At 38.7% G+C, this 23,987-nt stretch overlaps 1 protein-coding gene and 2 long non-coding RNA genes across 20 annotated transcripts in view; 2 read left to right on the forward strand and 1 right to left on the reverse strand.

Moving 5' to 3' along the window:
* The first annotated feature begins 16 nt into the window (after nt 1–16).
* Nucleotides 17–23,144, forward strand: LOC146544017 (uncharacterized). Its single transcript, XR_014884547.1, has 4 exons — nt 17–153; nt 769–817; nt 1,288–1,373; nt 23,081–23,144. It is a non-coding gene; the product is annotated as an uncharacterized LOC146544017 (long non-coding RNA).
* LOC146544018 (uncharacterized) overlaps nt 14,117–23,987 on the reverse strand; it is a 56,613-nt gene continuing 46,742 nt past the window's right edge. Inside the window, exon 4 of the long non-coding RNA XR_014884546.1 lies at nt 14,117–22,561. This is a non-coding gene — a long non-coding RNA (uncharacterized LOC146544018). The remainder of the gene's footprint in view (nt 22,562–23,987) is intronic.
* Nucleotides 23,143–23,987, forward strand: part of R3HDM1 (R3H domain containing 1) — a 42,305-nt gene continuing 41,460 nt past the window's right edge. For all 18 annotated transcript variants that reach the window (XM_085228760.1, XM_010714027.4, XM_085228751.1 and 15 more), the window contains exon 1: nt 23,143–23,289. The gene's annotated coding sequence lies outside the window, so the exon portion shown is untranslated. The remainder of the gene's footprint in view (nt 23,290–23,987) is intronic.

Consider the following 23,987-nt stretch of genomic DNA (forward strand, 5'->3'; position numbering starts at 1 on the left):
GGCGCGGCGGAGGGGCGGGCCTCTCTCCCCGCCGCGGCAGCAGGAGGAACCCGGGCGGCTATCGAGGCTGGCGATGGGGTTAAGCGCCCCTCGTGCGTGAGCCCGCCGCCGCCGCGCCGGCCCGAGTCCGCCGGCCGCGCCGCCGCCGCCGCGGTAAGGAGCCCGAAGCGGCTCCCGGTCGGGCGGCGGAGCTGAGGAGAGCGGGAAAGGAGGAGGCCGAGAAAGGAGGAGGTGGGGGGGGGGCGGTCGGCCGCGCCCGCAGTGCGGAGAGCAGGGGGCAGCGGCTGCGGGAGGGCGGCCGTTGGAGGGGGGAGGGGCGGGCGGCGCGGCCGTTGGGGCGGTTGGCGGCACCTGCGCGGCACGGCCCCGCTTCTCTAACCTAATATAGGCAGGGCCGGCACCGAGCGGGGCACGGCGGCCCCGGGGCCGAGCGATCCGCGGGGTGGCTGGGCAGCGACTCCGGGCCGGCCGCCGTTACCTGCCCGAGGGCTTCGCTGGGACAGCCGGCCGCGGCCCTTCGGCGGGCTGAGCGCGCCGGGCTGCGAGCGGATCGGCTCCGTGCGGCTGTGGGTGGGGATGTGCTCGGGCTGCGGTCCTAGCGGAGGGCCGTCCCGTCGTGTTTTTGCTGCAGGACGGTTAATATGCGTGGAAACGTGTCTAACTGTGTAAGAGAGGTGAAAAATGTGTCACAGCCTGATTGCTGCAGGTTCTCTGGATGACGTTTTAAAATCAGGTTTCGGCGCTGAAGAATGGTTTCTCGTTGTCTAGAAATGAGATGGGCAGAGAAGTGCAGTGCGGCAGCTTCTTCCAGACTGAGGTGATTTGGGGTTATTCGCACTGAAAGGTTTGCCCAAATGCTGTCCTGGCTGAACCTGCGGTGTAAGCTGCGCCTGCTGGGTCTGCTTGCTGCCCTCGTGCTTCTCTGAGCGCCACAGGGAGCCGTGCGGGAAGGTGAGGGGGGGAATCCAGGAGTTACAGATACCTTCATTCAGGTGCATTGTTTGGCGACAGAATCCACAAGTGTGCGCTGACTCTTTGGCTTTTTGTCTGTCTTTTCTGTTGGTTTTTCCCAGTGATGCCTTCTTGTCAATGACCTGAAATGATGGCAAGATTTTCTTCTGCCCTTGATGTAATGAAGGGATGTACTGTGGCTTTTGTTGTTGCTTTTACTTTTACACGATGTTTTAGATGAGGTTTTTTAATTTTTTCTTTTGTGATGATGTTGCTTTCTGACTGAAGCATTAACTTGAAATTTTCTCCCTGATTATTTCCTTATGTCTTCTACAGGGAGAAATGTGCTGCATTTGGGACTTGCTTTTTGGTTGAATGCTTAGCAGAAGATACAACGATGGCAGTCGTGTTGCGAATGTTAGGTTAGAAATGCTTATTGTTTAAGTGAAAACAACAAAAACAGAATTTTCTCTTACTGTATTTTTTTTTGAAAAGGTGTTATTTGACCAATTTGCCTCTCAGGAGGAAGAAAGAGCAATCATAACATATTTATTGGATAGTCTTCCTTTAGTTACAAGTGGCGATAGTATTATCACCAGATGATATTAAGCCTTTTTTTCTTTATTATTTTCTTTGGTAAATATTGTGGTCTTCAGGGTTGGAGCATTTTGTAGAAAATCTGCAAGTCAGAGTTTGTTCTCTGTAATTTAAAAAAAAAAAAAGCAATGGAAAAGATAACATTAGGACTTTCTTGTGTCTTAAATCATGGGAGATCAGAAAGTAACTGTAACTCAATTCTACTTTTTGTTTTACAAAACTGCAATTGCTGTTGAGATCAACTGCTGCTTTTCTCAGGAGCAAACATGCGTACGACTAAATATTGTAATTGCAAGGGGTGTATGCGCACAACGTTGAGGAGGTGGATATTGTTACCTTCCTATTTCTCTTCTTAAACATAGATTTATATTTATACTTAACAGAGAATTGCATCTTATACTTTTTTCTCTGTTCTGTTATGTTGTAGAAGTTTGGTATTCATTGCTTCTCATGTTTCATTATAGTTGCCTTACATCATTCTTATAATACTTGCTTAAAGCCTATCTGAGTAACTGCTTCCAACCAGCTGGATGCAGTAGGTGAAATGCTTTAGATGCAGCTCTGGATGCAAAAGGATCGTTCTTGAAAGGGGCTGCCAGCTTTGTCCATTTGGTTAACTTCAGTTCATGTATCCTTGCATCACTACTTCAAGTCATTTACTTCTCTATTGGGTTTGTTTGCAATGCCATGTCCTTAAATAGGATACTTTTTAAGTTTCAAGGCACTCTGTTCTAGGCTTTTAAAAGCAGTCGATACAGTTGGGTGGTTTTTTTTGGTCTCTTTGAGGTCTGTTGAACTTGTATTCCAAATGAGTGAGTTTTCAGGTAATGATCGTGGAGCAAAAGGAACTTTGCAGTGCAGTATAGATTGAGTTTTTTAGAAACCTTTGCATATGTTGATAGCAGTGTTCAGTTTGATGAGCTAGATAGCTGTACTGTAACTTTACTGCTTGCAAAAAAACAGCAGTAACTTTGGATATTCTGATTTGTGTTAGCCAATATAATCACTACAAAGTATGCTGACTGTGAACTTTTCCAGTATATTCTAGTTCCTCTTATATTTCAGAGTTAAGCAATAGCTAGTAAATGCAAAATATTATTGTTATTGGGTGTAACATCTAAGGAGCTTTCACAGAGGCGGTGGAGCATACTGTAAAGCTGGTGCTGTTAGACTGGGAGTACTGCAGAGATGTTTGGGTTTGGGAGCCCAGTTAATCTCTTAGTGGCAGTTTTCCCACCTGCATTCCGTGTAGGGATGGTTAGATAGAAATGACCCAGGGGCTTTTGTTAAAAAGTGCATTCCAAATTGAGCCTTTTAATAATGGAAAGATGAGTTGTTTGTCTCTGTAGGATATGCACAATAAGGCCTTTCTTTTCTTTTTTTTTTTTTTTTAAATAAAGAAGAATCTATGAGAATGCCTTAATTTGGTGCTTTATTCAGGATGATTGGTAGCACTTATGCAAGCCCTTAAAGTATGTTTTTCTTTGAGTTTCTTTGTTTGTTTTGCTTTGAGGTGGTAGACTGATGCACTGTATAACAGTGTTATATTAAGAGGTTTTCTGAAAGTGGTATTGAAAAGCTATTTCTGGGAGATCATAAATCAGCAATAGGTTCTGATTAAATGTGGCTGGGAAGATTGTACTGTCAGCCTACCTGTAAGCCTAATTTGATTTCAAGACTTTTGAAGGAGTCCTGTGGAGGAAATAATATCTGTAACCAGATTTATGGAAGCTCAGCAGCTTTAATTACAGAAAAGCCAGCACTGCTAGTGCTGTGCATAAGTTAGCCTCCAGTTTAATGCAGGTATTATGAGAATTCTGTCAGTGTGTCACTTTGTGATATGAACCATTTTCCAATATGGAACATTTATGTTTCCAAGCATATTATATTTTCTGCTTGTATGCTTGTATCCAGACTGGTGAAGCAAGCTGTAGATTTGAAGAGCGTGGCTAAGAGATGCTTAATAGAGGGTTTCTTTTCTATTCTTCATCTTTGATTCCCCTTGGAAGGCAATAGGACATTTTCTCTCTCAGCCAGTGCTTTCTGATTAAACATGTATACGCTGCGTAGTTTTCATGTCCTTGTTTATATGCTGAGTTTTTCTGTTCTTTTAGCCCTTTCCTAACATGAATTCCTATTGTTTAGTCTGTAACTCAGAGCATTTTCTGTATAAAGTGGAGTTTTGTCCTTTAACATTCTCAGCTCTCTTCTCAGCTCCCTCGCCAGTTTTGTTTGCTACCAAGTTTATACTGCCATTTATGGAAGGTCTTTGTCCAGTCGTGTACAGAAAGGTCTGACGGCTGAAACTTATTGTGGCAAATGCCTGTCATTAAAGATATGGCTGAGTAGCATAGCATAATTGTTCCTTCATTGCAAAAGTATAGGTTTGATTAGCTCGTGTGAGCAGGGTAAAAAATAATCTCTAAAAGGTACAAATACAGAAACTGTTATTGTTGGGTTTGATAAAGCTGGGTATTCCAAGCAAAGATCCAGTGTTGAATTTCAGACTAAAAGAGAAGTCTGGTATGATAGCTAACTGTTAAATTGCCATACTTGTTTTGAAAAAGTACACTTTCTGTGAAGTGAAGTGTAATTATTTTCTATTCATGTGAAGTTCCAACTAAGCCATTTTACTTCATGTTACAGTAGAACAAGATATAAACAGATGTGCTCTTTGCAGCTACCTGTCTGCATGCAAGAATCTGTCATATTGACATATTAGCTTTTTGTCGACACCCTCTTATCACCCCCTCTGATCTGTTAATTGAGCTGTTATAATGAGTAGTTTTTGAGCATTTCACTTTAGACTATGTAGGATGTAGGGCTCTTTTTTTATTCTAATTTAAACACCTCTAGGGAAGCTCTCAGGAACAGTTTAGCTGGCAGATGGAGGAAATGGTGACTTGGAAGTGAGATCAGTGACTTCTTTCCCTGGTGCAGCTGAATCTAGAAATCTGAATCTAGGCTGTTTGGTGTGCAGCTGGTGAGAGAACTAACTCAAGTGGTTTTGCCAATAACAGATTGAGGAGTGTTCTCAGAGTCCTTTTTGATACCAGATCTCTGGGTGTGCTGCTGATGGTGAGTAGCTGGGAGTCACTGACCACCATGCTGGATCTGCAAGATTATTTTAATTTATTTTCATATTTTAAGTGAGTTCAGAATTATTTGGTGTTTTATTGCAGAGATATAGTAGGAGTTTTTGAAGTCACTGGAAAATGATTGAGCTTTATGTATTTCAGACTTTGATCAAGTGTTTTTTTTTTTTTTTTTTTTTTTGTTTTTTGTACCCAAGTGATTCAGTGGAGAAAATCAGAAAATTAGCAGATCAGTTTGTGGGAATTTCTTGTCTGTATTCTCAATATGGAGTATTTCAATGAAAGGTACGGTAAAAGGCTTGTTTCCTTGAAAGCACCATAAAAAGAGATTTATTTCAGATTTGGGGTACTCTGTAGGTACTTAAAGAATGAGACACGATGCCTGGATTATCTTGTTCTCATTTTCTTTCATAATCTATGGAATCTTTTTCAGAACTTTGAAGCAAAAACCAAACCCTTTCCAGTTTCTGACTTTTCTTTGAACTGGCTCGATTGCTTAACACAGCTACCTAGAATGATAGTACCTTGCCTCAAAATAAAACTTGGCTTGGGTTTTTGAGTTGATGCATCCTTATTTTTTTTAACCTTGAAGTCAGACTATTCCCAAACAAGAACTTTTTGCCTAAGGACTTTCCTTCTGACTTAAGGAAGTTGACTAATTTTCTTGTGTTAATGACTATTTGCATACACTTCAATGGGAGAAACTGTTGTAAAATGGATAATTAGATATTGATAGTATCTACTGATAGTAACTCTGTTTTTAGAATTAGCAGTAATAAGGCATTGATTTTTTGTTTTTTTTTTTAATTTGTAGCGAAGATAGCAAATTATTAGTCTCCTAACTCTGGTGGTGTGGTTTTTTTTTCTCAAGCACCTCAAAGTAATGTTTAGTGTATTTTCATTGCAAATACTGCCTGAAAAGGATTCTAGGCACGTGTTTCATTGCACGTTACATTATTTTCATGGAAAAATATAAATTCCTTTTTCAAGGTGTGAAGCTGCACCAGAAGCCAGTACGGGTATTGCTCTGCAGTGTCACCGTTATGGTACGGGCTGGGAGGAGGAACAGGCCGTGCACAGCTACTTGGTGACTTGATGGAGGCAGCCATAGCAATGTTAATGCCTTCTGGCTAGACTTGTGGTTAGGAAATGGATATTAATCTTTCACCACTTAAACTCTATGTTACTTCATAAAAAATCCTAGTTTTCTTTGATCTTAATGCTTTGTGTAGTAAGAATACTCAAGTCCTTTTTTTCTACCCTTTTCAAGTAATGGCTACAAAAGCAACATGTCTGTAGCTGTATGGATCTTCTTGTTATGAGGAGAAGCATGTGAGTCCAGAACAAGCCTAGGTAGTAACGATTTAAATACAGCAAAGCCTTCCTCTCACATCTTGAATTAAGACCATGTATTGGCTGAGGTTTCTGAGCTCAAAAAGCTACTTTTAGGCTAAACTCTTGCAGCAGTAAGAGGAACAGAATAAATGTTGTTACTAGGATAATCCTATTATTGCAATGTATGATATTCCAGTGATAGGTATTTAGCTGTGATGACATCCTAGCAGTTTCTATCTAATCTTGTATTTTACTGACACTGTAAAGTTTAATTTGTAGAGCACAAAGAGCAGTAGTCTTGAGTAAGACTTGCATATCACAACAGCAGTGAGGATACAATCAGCTTTTATTTTCTGGCCTTTTCTGTTGAATTGTTGGACAGCGTTAGATTGGATCTGTGTTCCTATCTTCTTTGGTCCACAACAGTTTGAAAGCTTAAACTTAATGTGTTCCATGAAGATCAAGAAATGTAAATGTCCAGGTATTCTCAGTGGCTCTCTTTTTTTTGTCCTACCTTTCAACATAGAGTGAAATATAGGCTCATTTTAAGCAAAAAACAGCTCAGCCCATTTCTAACATTGGAATAATTGGGTGTGGGGAACCTTGAAAAGATTTTTCAACTCTTAACAGGCAGTGTGTCTGACAGCATGCCTGTGATTCAGAGGAATGTTTTAGATTATTGATGACAATTCCAGAATGTGTTGTTTAGCTGAGATCGGAGTGATCTGATGGGGTTCTTAGTTGTCTAGATCTGTCCTAAATATCTTGTACCCCTGTGCTGCTCCTCCACTGTGGTGGTGTCCTGTAGGCGTGCTGGATCTGACCACACTTACATGCCTGTATCTGGGCAGCTCACTTGCTCTTGATATAGCAAGAAGTTCCTTCACCATGAAGTTAACAGGCGTTCAACTTCAGTACTGCTTATAACTTATTAACCTCAGCATATTTATGTTTGCAGTATCAGTGGTTTTCTGTTTCCATTCTTCACTCATGCCTGCAAGTGCTGCAAGTACATGGTTATAATTGCTGAGATTTTAAAACATTGCTAAGTTTGAGTTGAGGCTGTGTATGTACTGATAGTAGGTTGAGTGTAGGAATGGCTGCTGTAAGGAGGCTGCGTTCCTTCGGGTGTTTGATGATCAATGATAGATTTCCATAGACTGTGCTGAAGGACATAACATTGATCTCTAGCTGTGCTTTGAAATTTTTAGAAATATAACAAAAATCAAAGGATGCATTCAGCATATAACTAGGATTTTTTTTTAAATGGACTTTATCCAGCATCTTCTAATTAGAAGGAAAATTTCTGACTGACACTAAAAAAGAGTTTTTACAAGGCTAATTAAAAATAAAGTTGGGCAGATACTCAGTTCCCAGTGAATCGTCTATCCAGGTACTTGGATTTTAAATAGTACTAATTATCAGCCAAATAGAGGAATGTGTGTGGACAGGTATGAAACCTAACGCACTCTGCATTGCATGGATGTGTCTGAAAACTGAAAGAAGAGACTCTGGGTGCAGTCCCTTGTTGTTGCAGGAAAGAATCGATTCTTAACTGTCTCAAATATAAACATTAATTGGATTGCTGACTGTCTCCTTTCCTCACAGATAGTATTTATTTATTCTGTTTTTTTTAATGTCTTCTGGCCTCCAGCATGGCTGGCTGTGGTGAGTTCATAGCACGTGGTTTTGTGACATTCTCCTCTAGTGTAAGTAGCTCTTCTGCCCACCTGTTGTCTCCTGCAGCCACATGTGCCATTTCATAGAGACTAATTGCTCTTCAGTCTGTGTTTTGACTAAATGCTCTTTTTCAGTCTCTTCTTCAGCCACCTTATTTTTAGAATGCAGTGGTGCTTTTCATGTAAGTTTTTACCAGTGCAAATGCCATTTTTCTATCTAATGTTTCATCGGGGCTTCACTGAAATGACATTTATGCTTCTCTAGGAAATTTCTCTCATATTAAAGAATGCATTAAGTCAGTACTCCATTATCAGCATCCTCAAGATAATCTTTTTCCTCTCCGTGTGGCACTTCCCATGTTTATGATCCATGGGTGTTAGTTACAGGACTGAAATGAAGCAAAGCTGGTCTCAGGCTCGTAGTTTTAACCCTTTCATTCACTTGCCCCCTCCTTAATCTACTACTTTTTATAATACCTTTTTTTAGTAAGCCTTCTAATTGCCTACAGTTATTTCTGTTAATCTTTGTTTCTGCTTTATTTCCTGTGTGATACCACATGTAATTCAATTAGATAAGACCTGCTCCTTTTTTTTTTTCCTAAGAAATATTATTTCTTTATTAAATAGATTTGCTTGGCTGTGCTCTCTGTGTTGCACACGTTCTTCTCTCAACTCATTTTCTGTTGACTTTGTTGCCTTTGATTCATGCTTTCCTTTAAAACATGCTGAAAACCCAGACATACGGATATTTTTTCCTTACGTTTAGTTCTGTGCTTGTCTTACTAACATCAAATGATACCGTCATGTATTTTGTACTATACAGAAAAAAATTTCTCTGCTTTGAGGTCGTTTTAATCTCACGAGACAGTTCTAATTTTCTGTAGTTATTGGTTATGCTGTTTTCAGCACTTACATTGTGAATCTTGTTTTTGCTTTGAATGTACTCTTTCAACTTCAATTTCAGATGTGCCCACAGAGTTTTTCTCCTGTTCTTCTATTTATATGGAACACAAAACTTTTGTTAGCAAGTTCTGACTCATGTTACTTTTTGTTGCTCAGTCTGTTTTGTTAAATTATTATTTGTGTATTTTTTTCCTTTTCACGCAGCTGAACTTGTAGTTTTTTCTTTTAAAGGGATCTCCTCCCTTCCAGCCCCTTATCTCTTTGCTTTAGGGAATCTGTGGTGCAGGTAAGTTCCATAAGTATTCTAATGAAGAATCCTTAAGTAAGCTAGACACGTAACTATAAAATAGAAAACATAAAATTGCAATTTTTCATGTATATTATTTTAACTAGTGTATCTATGTAAGGAAATGATGCATCAGGGACAGTGTGATTATCCTCAAGCCCTGGATTGTTGTACTCTGAGGCTGTATCAAAGTTCCTGACCTGGACTGTAAAGGTAAAGCCGCTTGGTCAGAGAAACACAGACTTCTAATGCTCACTGTTAGCTATTCTGTTAATTGGCAGTGCTACTTTTCTTGAATATTCTGAAAATACGAATGTGACTCTTAAGGATTCAGTTGTAATGTCACTGTGTCCTTAAGCTTTTTCCTTACCCCATATTTGGTATCATTGAGAATGTCTGCGAGCTTTCTGCTGTGTTCCCACTGCCTGTGGAAATACAGGCCCTTTTTTTTGTTGTTGTTTCCTCCATGCAATTTTACTTCTCCAAACCTGTTGTCCAGAAAATTTTCAGATAACTTCATCAAGTTCTGGAGTGCTGTATTCGCTTCTTAAGTAGACATTAAATGGTAGGAGTTAAAGATCCTTCAGAATATAGATTTATGGGTGGCAGTCTTTGTCCTGTGTTCACACTTTGCAAAAGAAGATTGTCATACTTGAAACCTTCATTATGTTTACTCCTAGATATTCCATCCCTTCTAAAGAGGGAAATGCTTATGAAGTGTTTCATCCCAGTAGGTTTCCTTGGTGTGTGGCCATTTGCTTCAGTGATTGTGCTATGAGGGAGGAGGTTATGTTTGGCACACAGTGCCAAAGCTTGCATTGCTTCCTTGACAGAACACTCTGCTCCTTAAGAAAATGAAATATCTTTGAAAGCTCTGGGTACCAGGATGGCAGAAATTGATGCTCTGTGTGTGTTATTTCCTTTTTTTTTTTCCAGTCAGGGGAAAGGAGGAATTAGCTTTCCATCTCCCTTGTGCTTGGGTCTGAGCAATTAGGCTGCTCTTCTAATGATATGCTTTCAAAAGTGTTCATTAAGAAGCAGCGGGATGCTGATTTTTCTTGGCTTTCCTGTGTTACCAGGCTTTTCAGTTTAGCAATACAGAATCATGCCTAAACAGCTGTTGAATCGGGCTGTTGTATCAGTGAGGCAATTGTCTTCTGCCTTCTCTCTGATGAGAAAGTTGAACAAAGGAATTTACAGAATTAAACTGCAATGCAGGGCACTGCTTAACACTGGATCTTAAACCCATTTAGAAAAGCTGCTGCAGAGCACAGTAGCTCATTTATAAACAATTCAGAAGGACTAACTATAAGAATCGGATAGTGTAATCCTCTGCAAATTGAACTGTCTCTACAGAATGATCTTCAGTTGTGGTTTCTGCAGGAAAATGGTTTGGCTATAACAGAGTTCAGGAAGGTTTGCTGGCTCAGAAGCATGGCTGATAAGATTTGGCCAAATACCAGCTTTTTGATATCAGCTTTTTCTTGTGAGATTTCACTGAATAAACTCCAGTTTGAAAACCATTCCTAGCTCTGTTGAGTATTCAGGCCTGGATGGCTGTTGCATGTGATAATGTGACAGTTTAATGTGTGGTGTGTTCTAGAGCTTGACCTGAAATTAGTGCGTATTAATTGAAAATCTGCTAAACTGAAACAGTTGTACGTAGTAAATAGATACAATTCATGGATAATGGAATTCTCAGTTCATCCAAATGATTCTGAATAATTTTATTATCTACTTATGCTGTTCTTCTGGAACACTTTTTCATCACATCAGCTTTGTCAAGCAGCTTTGTACTTACAAATATTTATGTACAGTCATCACGTACTGCATGAATTTACATCTCAGTGCATAAACTGTGTTAATCTCCAGGTATTGAGAACATAGATTAAAATGCTCCTTACTATTTTACTGGTGTTTAAAATGGAGATTTGAGACATTTGACAAAAAGGATGGGTTTTTTTTTTGTTTGTGTTTGCGTATCTCATTACAGCTTCTGAACTCAATGAACTTGCGGGAAGTATCAGCTCAGTTCTAAAATAAGTAAAAAAGCTTACCTTCTGTCATACTGAGCAAATGAATAGTCACAGCTGACCTTGTCCAGATACTCAGATTATTGCTAGCCAGTTAAGCAGAGGCTTTGCTGGAAAACTAAGTGAAGGAATTTAAATTAGTTTGAAGTTTTAGTTGGGCACTGAATTGTCAGAGTTGAATAAAGGTTTTAAATTGACAAAATCCTGCCAAATCTTGCTGCCATTGCTTTTCAAGTATGATAACAGAGTATCTGGAGACAGTGCATAAGGATTCCCATGCCATAGCAGGAATTTTTCCTTATGCATAATCTATGCAAGTGCATGATGGATAGAATATGTCCAGTTCTTCTCGGTCTGTTCCATAGATCATTACTGTTTTGTTTGTTCCTGTCCCTCTGGAATTACTCATTCATCAGTACAAAGATGGTCTTCGACAGAAAACTAGATTCAGATTGTTTAAGCCAAAACTAAAGACAGTTTTCTGTTTATCTCAGGATTTTGTGCAAAAGAACTGCTCATGTCTTTTTATGCTACAACCATGGGTCTTTTTTGTGATCTTGCCTTGCATATCATAACGAGATGTGTGTTTAGTACTCCAATAAATACACTAGACATGGTATATAGTATTTGCAGTTGTGGTGATGAAATAAGGCTATTGCTTTTATAAATCTCACTATTCAGGAATACGTATGAATAATTCAGTCGGGAGCCTAAGATCTTCATATATTGCCACCTGCTCATTATTCAGAATTCTCGTTACAGGCTGCTGTTGCCCTAGCAACATTCTGAAAATTAGTACTGCATCTATGAAAAAGCTTTTGTTTATCTAGGAAAGCCCACTATCCAATCTGTAATATTGCAGGGTGCTTCTCAAGTGGATACTCTAGACCCCAGCCCTGGTTGTTTAAAAAAATAATCTCCCCTTATGTGGCATTAATTGAAGATTGTTTATGCTGTTTTTTTAACATAGATATTAAATATGGTGATTTAAGTTAGTCTCCTTAGTGTCTGATAATGCCACTGCATGATTCAATTGACTAGAGATGCTTTCCTTTATAGGTATGCAAGAAAGTAACAGTCCTGTGTTGACTGCTGGTTCTTCCCGGAGTCCTTCACTCCCTCTTCTCTCCTGCTTTTTCTTCCCTCTGTCTCTTGACTTTTACATGTGAAGTCAGAGATTGTTTAACCTTGAGTGCTCTGCAACGTAATAAGATAAATTTTTGCTCATGAACTTAACAGTAGCTGAATGTGGAGCATGGAGCAAGAGGTGGTGGTGTTTATAGTACAATCTGTGAAACTGCTGTTGTTGTGACTAAAGGAATTTATCTCAACTTGCTTTTGCTGTTTCAAGTGAAATATACTCGCTTTTCACAAGATATACCCACAGAATCTCCTTCTGGAGCAAATGAAGGGGCAGAGCTGAGATATTTTATGGTTTTGTTTTTGTTTTTCTTGAAGGGAGAGAAATAAATTGAAACAATATTAGAAATACCCAACTTTCCAAATCCTCTCCTTGGCACAAAGCAAATGAAAGCTGCCATCTTTCCCCCAGCTTTTACTTGCAGTTCAGATCTTTGTTGCATGTTGTATTGGACTTATTTGGTTCAACTCCTCAGTTGCTCATTCGGTTCTGAATCTGCAGAAAGGAATCTGTATCTTCTCTGAAAGGAATTTTCACTCTTGATTTATCTGACCTATTGATTTGCACATTCTAAGATCTGACAGTAAAGAGGACTTGTACTAAATTAGCACTTCAGAAAAGTAGGTATTTGCTGTGACATAAAGGCCTCAGTTTAAACTAACACATTTCATAGTGTTTTCCCTCTGAAGCACTTAAGGGGTGGAAGCTGATGAGAAGTAAGCTGCTTTTCCTCGTCTTAGCTGCAGCCTCCCCTTTCCTAGCGTTCGGCACCTGGCACTGAATCTCTGTTTCTGTGTTCATAGGTGTTTAGAATTCTTTGGGGGCGAAAACACAATAACTTAACCCGAGCTTTCCAAACATCTTTGGTTTTTTGCAGATACGAGAGCGGGCTTATGGTTTGGTTTTTGATGTTTCAAGGATAAATGCTGTTATTTGGGAACTTCTGCTTCAGCTCTCCCTTTGTGGAAAAAAACAATGATTTAGAATTAGCAGCTTCCCATAGATCTCTATTTTTACTTCTTCAGTCTTCACAACACTGCTAGTCACTGTATCTTTTCAGTAGAAAGGGTAAATCCATAGTTTTATTAGTAGCTTGATAATGGTTTCCCTGCCTGTACTCACTCTCCTCAATATTTCCCCTCCTCCACACACACCATCAGCAATGCAATATGTTGGGTAGACATTTTTGTAGAGCAAGCATGAAGTCTGTGAAAGGGTTATATCCTTTTTTAGAAGTAACACAATGAATGAGAATGTCCAGTAATGGGAAAAGCCGGGGGCAACATGAAGGATTAAGTAATACACAGCAGCTGTGTACCCCACATTGCATATATAAAGACCTCATTTTCCTTTTCATTCATTCTTCCTGCTAAAAGCAAACCTCTTTTAGTTAAAGCACTGCAGTTCGTTAGCCATGTGTCTCTTCCTTCAGGAGTTTGCTCCTTTCCTTTTCTGTCCTGAAAATGTAAAGGCATAGAGATCTTACCATGAGTGTTTTGGGGGAAAGCGGAGGTAGAGTCCTTTGCATTATGTGCAAAATTGAATTATGTAATTTTTTGTGAGTATACAAATAAAAACCAGAAATTAATAATAATTTCCCCTGACAATAGCACAGCTAACCTAGAGAGTATTTTTTGTCAGGAGAATGATTCTGAAGTGGCTCTTTGTGTAGTGTATCTTTTGCTCTTGGGCAAGCCTGGAGACTCATTCCTTCTTCAGCAAGTATGTGATTGCTTTCTAGTCAGCCTTTCATTTATCTCTCAAATATCTCTCCTGTGTGTTTGATGTGTGGTATTGCTTTGAAATTTAAATTGAATTGAAACTTTATATTCGCATATCTCTTTCTGTGCTTATTCTGTTAGATAGTTTTCTGCAAATGTAATTACGTGTGTTTTACAACAGATAAAGTTTCATGAGCATGCTCCGAGTTGAAGATCAGCTAAGTTAAGGTTCTGATGTTTCTGTAAACTAGCCCTGTGTTCCAGTACCTCTTTTTCTGGATGCAAGTTGTTACTCACTCTCTAAGTGTATTGCTTCAATATCTTTTCTTGTTTGAGAGAAACATTAACACATTCACTTCAAATTATTTTCCCACTTCACATTAATGATTTATTTCTGTGTTCTTTTACATGCAGTTGTATTTGGCATAATCTCTATAAGAGACATTCATAGAGCTGTAGACACAACATCAAATGAGCATCTATACAGTACATTTCTTAGGCAGGACTATTTTGGGTAGCTATTGTTCCTTCTCCAAATCCTCATTTATTTTTAATATGAAGCAGAGATGCCCTGAAGACTATTTCAATACCAAGCTAAAAATTATTTCTCATCTTTTAAGGGCAACTTGAATTGTTGTAGGCATTTCTCATTTTCTTGTGGTTTCGACGTAATGTTTGTAAAGGAATCTCTCTGAAGGGATTAAAAATGTTGTCCATTGGCAGTTATAATAACGTTGTAACACCTGTGTTTTGGCATCTTCCACCATAGACTGCGTCTCTATTTTTCTTTTTTCTATTTTTCCACTCTCTTTCCTCCTTTCCCACACTTCAGCAGCCTTATCCAATCTCTGTATGGAACAGCGACTGCAAGGGGGAGTGCAACCTGGAAGGAAGCTGAACAAGAAGGGATTCAAATTCACTCTTCTACAACAATGAATTAGAAAAGATCCTGAATATTAAGCTAATATTTTACTCCTACTTAATATAGTTTATGCCTCTTTTCACTCATTTTGAAATTTTAAGAAACAAAACGTATTTTTTAATTGCCATTCCTATTAGTTTGTTTTCATTACAACACGCAAAAGAGACACCTTTTAGTAGGTTACATCTAATGGAAACTCACTACAGACAGTTTTGGGGAATACTGTATTAATAGTCACATTGTGTTGATGCTTTCATATGTCATATGAGTATGTTAGTATTAGTCTGTGAGAAATTTAATGGCATTTCTGTTGTTGTTTGCTGTTGGGTTTTGTGTGTTTTTTGTTTTGTTCTCTAAATCTTCCTTCTACATCTTGTGTGAGTAGGCCATCATGGTAGTTCACAGTGTCTGTGACTCTTGTTCTGGGGGGAGATGGAAAATGCCTGCTATTGGGAGCTTCTTGGATTACCAAACTCCTTTTGTAATGTGTAGTATCCGTGGCCCTAGGCAGAGTCGTTCTGGCCTGTGAACTTGGAGTCTGCTGCTTCCATTGTCTTCTGTTGAAACTTGTGTCTCTTGCAGAGACCCTTTTTATTTCCTGTTCTTATATCTATAAATACTAAAGGAAAAATGTGAACTTACATATTCCAAGTGTATAATTTAATTCTGTATTAAAATTGGGAGCTGCCATGTTCAGTTTGGATGCCTGTCTTCCGAATATTTGTATCTTTCTGAAGGTTTGTATCTTTTAAGAGAGCTGCTGTTTGAAGGATATCTGTTGAAAATAGTAATGCTTTGGCTTATTTACTTAAATTACCTTTATCAAATTATTGTTGAAAAATATCAGTCCTGATATTTTGAAGTCGATGTTATGTGTTGAAACATAAGAGGGATAGAAAGTGAGGGGCTGGGGTTTGTTTTAAACAGGAGATGGCTTGAAGTTGGTGTGTGATATGGGTACAGAGCTGTGTACACCTCTGCAGTGGAGCTCCCAGAGTAGAAGCAGTGTAAGAGCCAGGAGGGGGCATGTGCTGTCAGTTTGGTCTCTGAACGATGTTTGCTAAGCCAGCCAAATCTTCGTCAGCATAGTTGTATCTATTGAGATTTTGCTGGTACAGCAATGTCATGTGAGAAGGGCATTCATTTCACCTCACAGGCCAATAGAACAATGTTAGCAAAATTAAAGGCAACTTAGTTGCCTTTCATAAGCATTTCTAGTAGTTTTTTCCTCTTGAGACAAGCATGCTGTTCGGCCATTCAGCGCTTATTTTCCACTAGCCTAATGCTTTTCTATTTCTGAAGTGTATGGCTTTTGAGAGGTTAATTCTATAATGTTCAGGCTAAAATGGCTTTTGTCTGCTACTCTAAGCTGACCTTTGCAGTTGTTTTCCTGTGAGACAATGATAGCAAAAACAGTTTCAGTTTTGGCTGAAGCTTTCAAGCTTCAGGCTTGAAGGCTGTTTCAAAAAATGTTTCTTTCCCTCTGTCTCCCTCTTCAGCCCAAAAGTAAAGGTGGGAGCAGAACAGTTCCTGATGTTGTTACAAATTTAACTAACTGGGATAAGCTGCTTAATATTACTGCTCCCATGAGAATGGACCAGCCACTGAGTTGTTTTGTAGCACGTTTTCATCCAACATAGATTGTTCAAAGATAGAATTGTAATTTTGTAAGGAGCTCTAAACACAGGGATTGAACTTTTGTCAGGCAGTATCATGGTATGCCATCTCCTTCTTTTTCAAAAATGATTTTGATGGTCAGAATTACTTCTATTAAAAATGCATGTTTTCACACCATGCAAAAACACCTGAAGCCTGCTGGATTTATCAGCTGCTTGGGAGAACCTTTTTGTTGCCTTATGTTGTAGTGGTGCTTGAATTATGAGGACTGTTTCCCACGCCATGAGGACCCCAGACAAAATTGTTTACGTCCTTGGATGTACTTTGCTCTGATTGTATCCTAAAAGTGCAAAGTGAAGTCCAAGAAGAGAACTAATAAGAGAACAGCAGTGCTGCATGCAGAGTGATCCCACTCTGGCTGACTCTGCTGAGGATCCAGTGCTCCACATAACTGCAGCATATGTATGGTGCAACTGTATGGTGCCAGTCTTTTTGCAGACTGTCTGTCTTTTTCTAGGACAGAATTTTTAAGTTTATAAGTGAAGGGTCACTTTAGCCTTGCTAGTTGCTAAATTCCTTATTCTCCTGTACACAGCTATATTCCTCAACTTGTTAACGCATTCTTTTTTCACTGTCAGCCAGCTGTTGTTCAGTATTACTCAGAATAATAATTACAAAAAAGTCAATAGTGGAGCCACTGAAGGTCTGTGTGAGCTTAGACACCACTGAGGAGGCATATTTCAGGTGCGAAAACATTCTCTTCTTCCAGCTTTTGCTGTTGTATTAGCACCCCTCTAGCAGAGGTTAATTTTGGAACAGGCAGAGTAACTCCATGTCATTCTTTAATATTCCCATCCATCACCTTGCTGTTTTGTTTTTGGTTGTTTTTTTTTGAAAATCTGATTAGAAAGTAGCTTACTTCTTATTTGATTCAATTAGCATCTTCTAGTGCTAATGCAGTAAATAGCATTCCAGTGTTAACTGTGTATAAGTTTAAAAAAACAAAAACACACTGCAGATAATAGCATTGGGAAAAGTATTTATCTGTCAGTCATGTGTATTAAGGTCAGTGAAGCATGGATTCATTTCTACAGCATTTTTTTAGTACATAAATATAAACAACATTCTTTTTGATTCACACTTTCAAAAAAATGGAGAATGTTCTTATTTAAATGCTGCACTATTAGTCATTTCTGTGTATCATTGTTGAATAAGGAAACCAACATTCCTTGCTCCTTTTTAAATCATTTGGTGGTTCTCAAACTTAAGACATAAGAGATCACGTAGAAAGTATGTGCAGAATTTATTGGCTTTCTGGAAGATAGGAGCAGCTGGCTGTCAATGATTCCAATTTCTTTATTTGATAATTGTACAAATTTGCTTTGAATTTTATGCTAAATGTTAGTTATTAGGTCAGCTGCTGTGTTTTCATAAAATCTGTGTAGTGAATTCAAAAAGCCTTTGAACCCATGGACTGCAGTGGTAAAGCTGTGAGAGAAGGAGAGCAAAACATGGATTGCAGCGCCTGCCTTGTTGCTCTCAGAGCATCCGTGAGCGTAGCCTGGCCTGTTGGCAGGAAGGAGAATTGTGGCTCCCACTGCAACTCTTTACTCTCCAAGTTGGGAGTTTCAGGATTATATCTTTTTGATTATTTTCCTTTCCCTTTACTCTTTCTTTTCTCCTTTTCTGCCCCTCTCCTAGGGAGAATTTCCCAGAAGGGAGTTAGTCTGTTCCTAATGCAGGTGCGAGTCATCTTGCCCGTTCTTTCTCTTGGGAATCATCAATTGACAGTTGGTTAATAGATGGTTTGTTTTGTTTTTATCCAAAAATATTAATCTACACCTTCACATAGATAATTGCACTGATGCTATTGAACAGTGTCCTTAATTGACCACTGTGGTACTGCTGACACAAAATTTGCCTGTAAAAGGAGGGAGGAGCAGTTCTTTCTCTGTTCCTCTTGTTGCTAACTTGATGCTGACTAGCACTAGTAACAACTCTTCTGTGCACCACTGTAACTCAGTAGCCAGCAAAATCTTATCCTAGCAAAAGAGCTTCATGGTTTTCAGTCACTTGTTGAATCACACCATGGAAAAGTTTAGCAGACACAGGAGCTGGTGTAAAGGTAAAGGTGGAACTGTGCCCTAGCAGCATGGGCAGAAGTACAGGGAGAGAAAGGAAAAAAGATGACCTTCCCTTTGTAGCACCAGTGAGTTTGATAATTTACGTGCTCAAAGTATTAGTCTTACTGCCTAAATTAAGTAGTTTCATTTTGAGTTTGTCCGACAGCTTCAGAGATCTAAGCAGTAGCTAGACACAGTAATTCTTTCAGTTATATCTGTAATTTGTATTCTCATAAGAATGAGATAATTTTGATCAATATCTTTTTGCTTAAGGGATAAACATTTTTCCCTTTCATTCTAACAAAAAAACATAAGTGAGTTCTTTGTGTTTTTGGTTAGCCAGGCAGATGGGTGTTTGTTCTATTCATACAAACCCTGAGGTTATGATGCTAACATAAATATGTTTATATTGTACTTAAATTTTGCCTAAAATAATTGAGCTGAAAAATATCTGGAAAAGCTCTTGTTGTACGGCAAGTCTTCTGTTCTCTGTCTCTTTACTTCATTTGATTGTGAAGATGGTTTCATAGCAGCGATGAGAGGAGTCCTGGAAAGCTGGGGCAAATACCAGACTTGCTTCGTGCCTGTCTCTGTGCCTGAACATTTGCTATTACTTTTTCCCAGCTGCTACTTGGGGTTGCATCTCACCTGTCTTTCCTAGGACTGCTAGCTAGAGCTAGGATAGTCAGAAGCTCCTGGCCATTCCTGCCTCAGATTCTAATATGTTCTTTTCTACTTTTTTTTTTTCTCCTCCGTACTGTTTTACATGAACTTGAGTGTCTGGCTTCAGGGATAGTACACAGAGGTAATTGAGTTCCAGCCTTTTCTACTCAGATAATACAGTTAAAGCAACTTCTGACTCCTGAGGAGAAATACAACTCTGTATAAACTAGAGCAACTGTTGGGCACTGAGACAAAGTAAACAACTGCATGCTGTTTGGAGATTTCTGAATCACTTGCAGCAATCCTAACTGGGAATTTAGTGCTGACTGTGATTTTGACTATCAGATTAGGGGATAAACTACTTAAAACTAATAAAAATGAGATAGATATTGTACACAGCAGCAGATATTCTTTAAAGTTGTTGAAATGGCTGATAAGCATAAGCTTATTTAAGAAGTAAATTTTCATTTGCCCGTTTTACTGACAGTGTATCTGCTTTGTGTGTTGAACGTAGATTTCAACCCCCACTTCTAATCCAATTTCCTGCCCTGTATTTGATGGATACCAGTTATTCTGTCAGCTGTTCTGTTTTGTTGTTGTTTATTTTTGATGTGTTTTTGGTTTTTCCACCATCATGATATCAATAATTGCTTCCAAGAAGAATGGAAAATCACCTTTTCTCTTCATCTTCTTTTCAAAAGAATTGATTTCTTCCATCCTGGGCAGAGCAAAGCTTCCTATCTTTATCTTCGTTGCCTAACAAGGAGCAGATAGGAGTCTTGATGCCTATTACAGAAATTGGATTAAGCTGAGTAGATCCTGTTCCCAGAAATATCCTCACTCATTACAAGTCAATTTAGCACATTGCAAATTATGGTTTTCAAGTCAGAAACTGAAACAAAAGATCCATTGGTTTTACATGTGTCATGATTCTGTCAAATTGAGTGGTTTTGCTTCATGACTTCTTTTGATGTCTTTTTTTTTTAATCACTTGCACTTTGGATTACAGAAAAGAAGGCAGTAAAAGCACAGCATTGATGGTTTTTTTATTTTTCTGACTGAAAAGCGTTTGCCTTCCTTGCACAAGACTTTCATCTCACAACTTATAATGGCAATTTTCCCTCTGAAAAGGGGCATGTTCAGGACAATTGTCTGGACTAAGTGATTACTGCTTTTCAGAAGGAGAAATGAAAGAATTTAGGGTGATCTGTGGTATACTGTTATCTAGATGATAAAGAAGGGGAAGAGTGTCCATTTCAATTTATATGCTGTCTAGACTGTTCAGAAGGGTGTCCGTGGTCTGTTGCAGCACATAAAAATACTTAAGTCTGTTTAATCCAACCTGTGTAATAATAGAAACTAGCATTGAATGATCTCAGCTATGAATTTGTCTCAACTAGAAGGAACTTCAGTGGTGGGATGTTATCCAAGTAACTCACACTTGTGGCTCACAAATCACAAGATTGCTCTATGAATTTCAGTGAATCTCTGGTGGGTTTTTTGTTTGTTTGTTTGTTTTTTAAGGAAAAATTAGGTAGGCCAAAATTCAGTTTCCTATTTGTATCTGTTGCTGTTAATATGAAGCAGAGGCTAAATTGGCAGGCTTTAAATCTATCTGCAGTTGATAAATCTGTTCATAGCAATTGATAAGATTATTTGCAGTTAGGTTGCTTTAGAAAGTAAGGACTTTGTGTACTAATCTTCTGATTGCCATAAGGAAGCATAGATCTTTGCAGTATGAGTTGCACTGAGGTGAATGTATAGAGACAGTAGTGATTACTGTCATTACACTTGTGACCTGGGTAGTGTGTGGGAGGTAAATTCGATTTTAATTTCTGGGATTATATGTGCAACTGTACACAATCTCTTTTCTTCAGCCTGTAATCTTTTAAAATACTTTTTCTAAATGTGATTTAAATGCTGTCAGTTAAACTGAAAAGCATCTGCATTCAAATTGTGTAAATGTCGAAGGTTTGTATGAGCGCCTTCCGAAGTCTTAAATCACCATCTGGATTGTCTGGAAAAAACAAACCCAGCAACCAAACAGCTCTGCTTATCCTTCCCTGTGTTTCTGTCATCGTTTATTTCCAGTTTGTTCTTTCATCTCTAATCCTTTCCCCCCCATTAACGATTTGATGTTTTGAAAACATGGCCAGGTCTTTTTATTTTCCATGCTTCTTTAAGCCCAAACATCTGTAGTATCTCGTATTTATCAAACTCTGTTGCTGGAGATGTGAAACTGATCTGTGGCTGGGGAACACGGTCTGTGTGCCATGGCCTCGCTCCGCACACCGCTGCCGTCCCCTCAGTGGTGCTGAGGCACAAGTGCAGCTCGGGTACTCGAGCAGTGAGTGAGCATGGATTAAGATCCATCCCTTAGCACTTGAGGAGGAGAAGTTAAATGTCAAATGCTGTTTAAATGATCACTTAAAATCTTTCCTCGCCAAACCTCTTTTGCAGGGTGATGGCTTTTGGTTCTTTTTAGGGGGTAGTGAGGAGGCCAGGAATACTGTATTTGTTCATTTCATGCTTGTATCTTGTGAAGTGCTGCCTTGGGCTGTTTTTACGATCACCATTTTCCAGCATAAGGTTGTAATATCCTATTATATACAACGCAATTTGTTTACAAGCTGGTTAGACTTACAATTGTGGAATGTAAAGTGTTTGCTTTCTTTTGTTTCATTGTAAATCCTACTTGCCAACTTCAGTTCTGTAGTAGCTGTTGAAACAGGATATGGCTTTTTCTCTTGTAACGTAAAGTTCTGTATTTAGCTAGCTTCTGTGACATGAATTTATGTGAAACCATTTGCACAATGGTGATATTGACAAAGCAGTAGAACTGCTGAAAGGCTGGGCACTGTCATATGACCACAGAAGTTTTCTATTAATCTCATTCTAGGAAGCTCATAGCATGCAACATTTTTCACGTTCCTTTGAGCTAAGATGCAGCATGTGGGAGGCACTTAAGATCTTTCAGGATACGTCTTTTGGCCCCATCTTCCTGCATGTACTGCAGCTCCTCGTGTTGAAAGGGAATGGTTTAGTGCAGATTCTTTACTTACATTGGTTGAAATTCTTTGTAACCACAGAAGAAATGGCTCATTTGTTTCTCATTTCACTTTAAACATCTGGATGTTTTTCACTTGTTGGTTTGTTTTCCTGAAACTGTTCTAATTATCTTGTTACTCACATGGAAATTCAGTAGTTCAGCTGGGGTAACAGAAGGTATTCTTGGTGTTCATTATCATCTGTACTGCTTTTATAATAAGCCCAGGCATAGTTGTGAGAAATGTGTTTGGGGAACACAGTACAGAGATCCTTGTAAGCTTTGTTTCAGCATATCTTTCAGAGTTGAGTTACAGCTCTTTGCTTTGGGATATTTCTGTCACATCCTTGGGATACATCTTGTTTGGTATTTGCTACCTGTTGTTGCCTGCCCCTTCAAACACACACTCTTGTGGGCGGTGGCGTTATTTATTTCTCAGGAAAGGAAATCTGCAAAGAAGGAAGATGGAACTCTGTCAGTGTTCTAGAAATTTGTAAAACCTGGTCAAGGGCACTTACTTGAGTTGAATAAAAGTATCTTTTATAATTCCAGATGCCTAAAATATAGATTATGTACTGTGCTTGTAGATTAATGACAATGAAGAGAGAATTGTTTGTAGTTAGAGGGTTTTCTGAGCTTTCATGGCCTGTTGCTCTTCCACAGCTGCTGGGCTTTTTTGTTATCTGTTTTTTTCAGACTTTGAGAAGATACATTCTTTATAGGAATAATTTCACTGGGATGCCAACAGAAAGCTTATATGACTACTTTGTAACTCTGTAATACCTAAATGCAAGTCTGATGAAAACTATTACTGCTGCTACTGGCAAAGCAAGTAGAATGAATACATGTGAGAAATGGAGACTGTGCTTTTTTTCTTTAAATGGATATTCAAAGAAACCCTACCCCCAAGTAAAATTATTGTGTTTTTCAGTTGTCAATATTTTTAATGCATCTATTTATTCATTTAGGCGTTTGAAAGGGATGTTCTTGCTGACTCAAGACAACATCGTTCTGTCCGGGACTTTACACTGGGGATAAGGACATGGGACTCCTCCTGCCAGATTCCAGATGGTTCATTACAACTGACATCTTCGTTGACAACTGTGAAAAGGAACTTTGGATTATTTTATTTTATTTTTGTGGGAAACCACAATCCCCAAACTGTAGGACACATCAGGTAATAAATCCATATGCTTACTTAGACTTTTCTGTACGTTATTTGAAGGCTTGAAGCATGTAGAACATACTCTTTGTTTCCTTAAAGAAATCAAATATTCTTGGTATTACATCTTCTACTCCAACTAAGTAATGGGAATAAATTGTATTTTGTATTTCTTAGGGAAAACTAAAGTGGTTCCATTATTGGCTCTAATCATTAGAGTTCTCTTTATGTAATCGATTGTTATTAATAACTGTTGATAATTTTCATAGTAATTGCTGCTTCTGTCTTTGCTTTTGAGAGAGTGCTTAATTTAATATCAAGGCTAGTTTCACTACGTTTAGTGTGTAAGAGAGCTCCTGCATTTGGAACCTGTCCCATTGTTTACTGTCAATTAGAAAGCTTAAAATTTTAATGAAACTCATCTGTGTTTGCACGCTTGGTTCATTGTAATTTATCTACTTACTCTCAACTCTTTATGTGTAATTCTTTCTTCCTTTCAAATGAGTAAATCTCTCCTTGTTTCTGTTGGAACCTAACTTGATTTGGAGCGTTGGAATGCTTAAGAATTTGTTTTTAAAATACAGAAAGGAAAATCTGCAATTGTCATCCAACAGTGTGGTACTTAGTTCTCTCATATAGAAAGCGTGACATTATGTGCTTCTGATAGAAGTGGTAAAAGGAAAATGATCACTCCTTACTTCTGATATGAGACA

This window comes from Meleagris gallopavo, chromosome 7 (genome assembly GCF_905368555.1).
Source record: "Meleagris gallopavo chromosome 7, MGAL_WU_HG_1.1, whole genome shotgun sequence".
Taxonomy (NCBI): domain Eukaryota; kingdom Metazoa; phylum Chordata; class Aves; order Galliformes; family Phasianidae; genus Meleagris; species Meleagris gallopavo.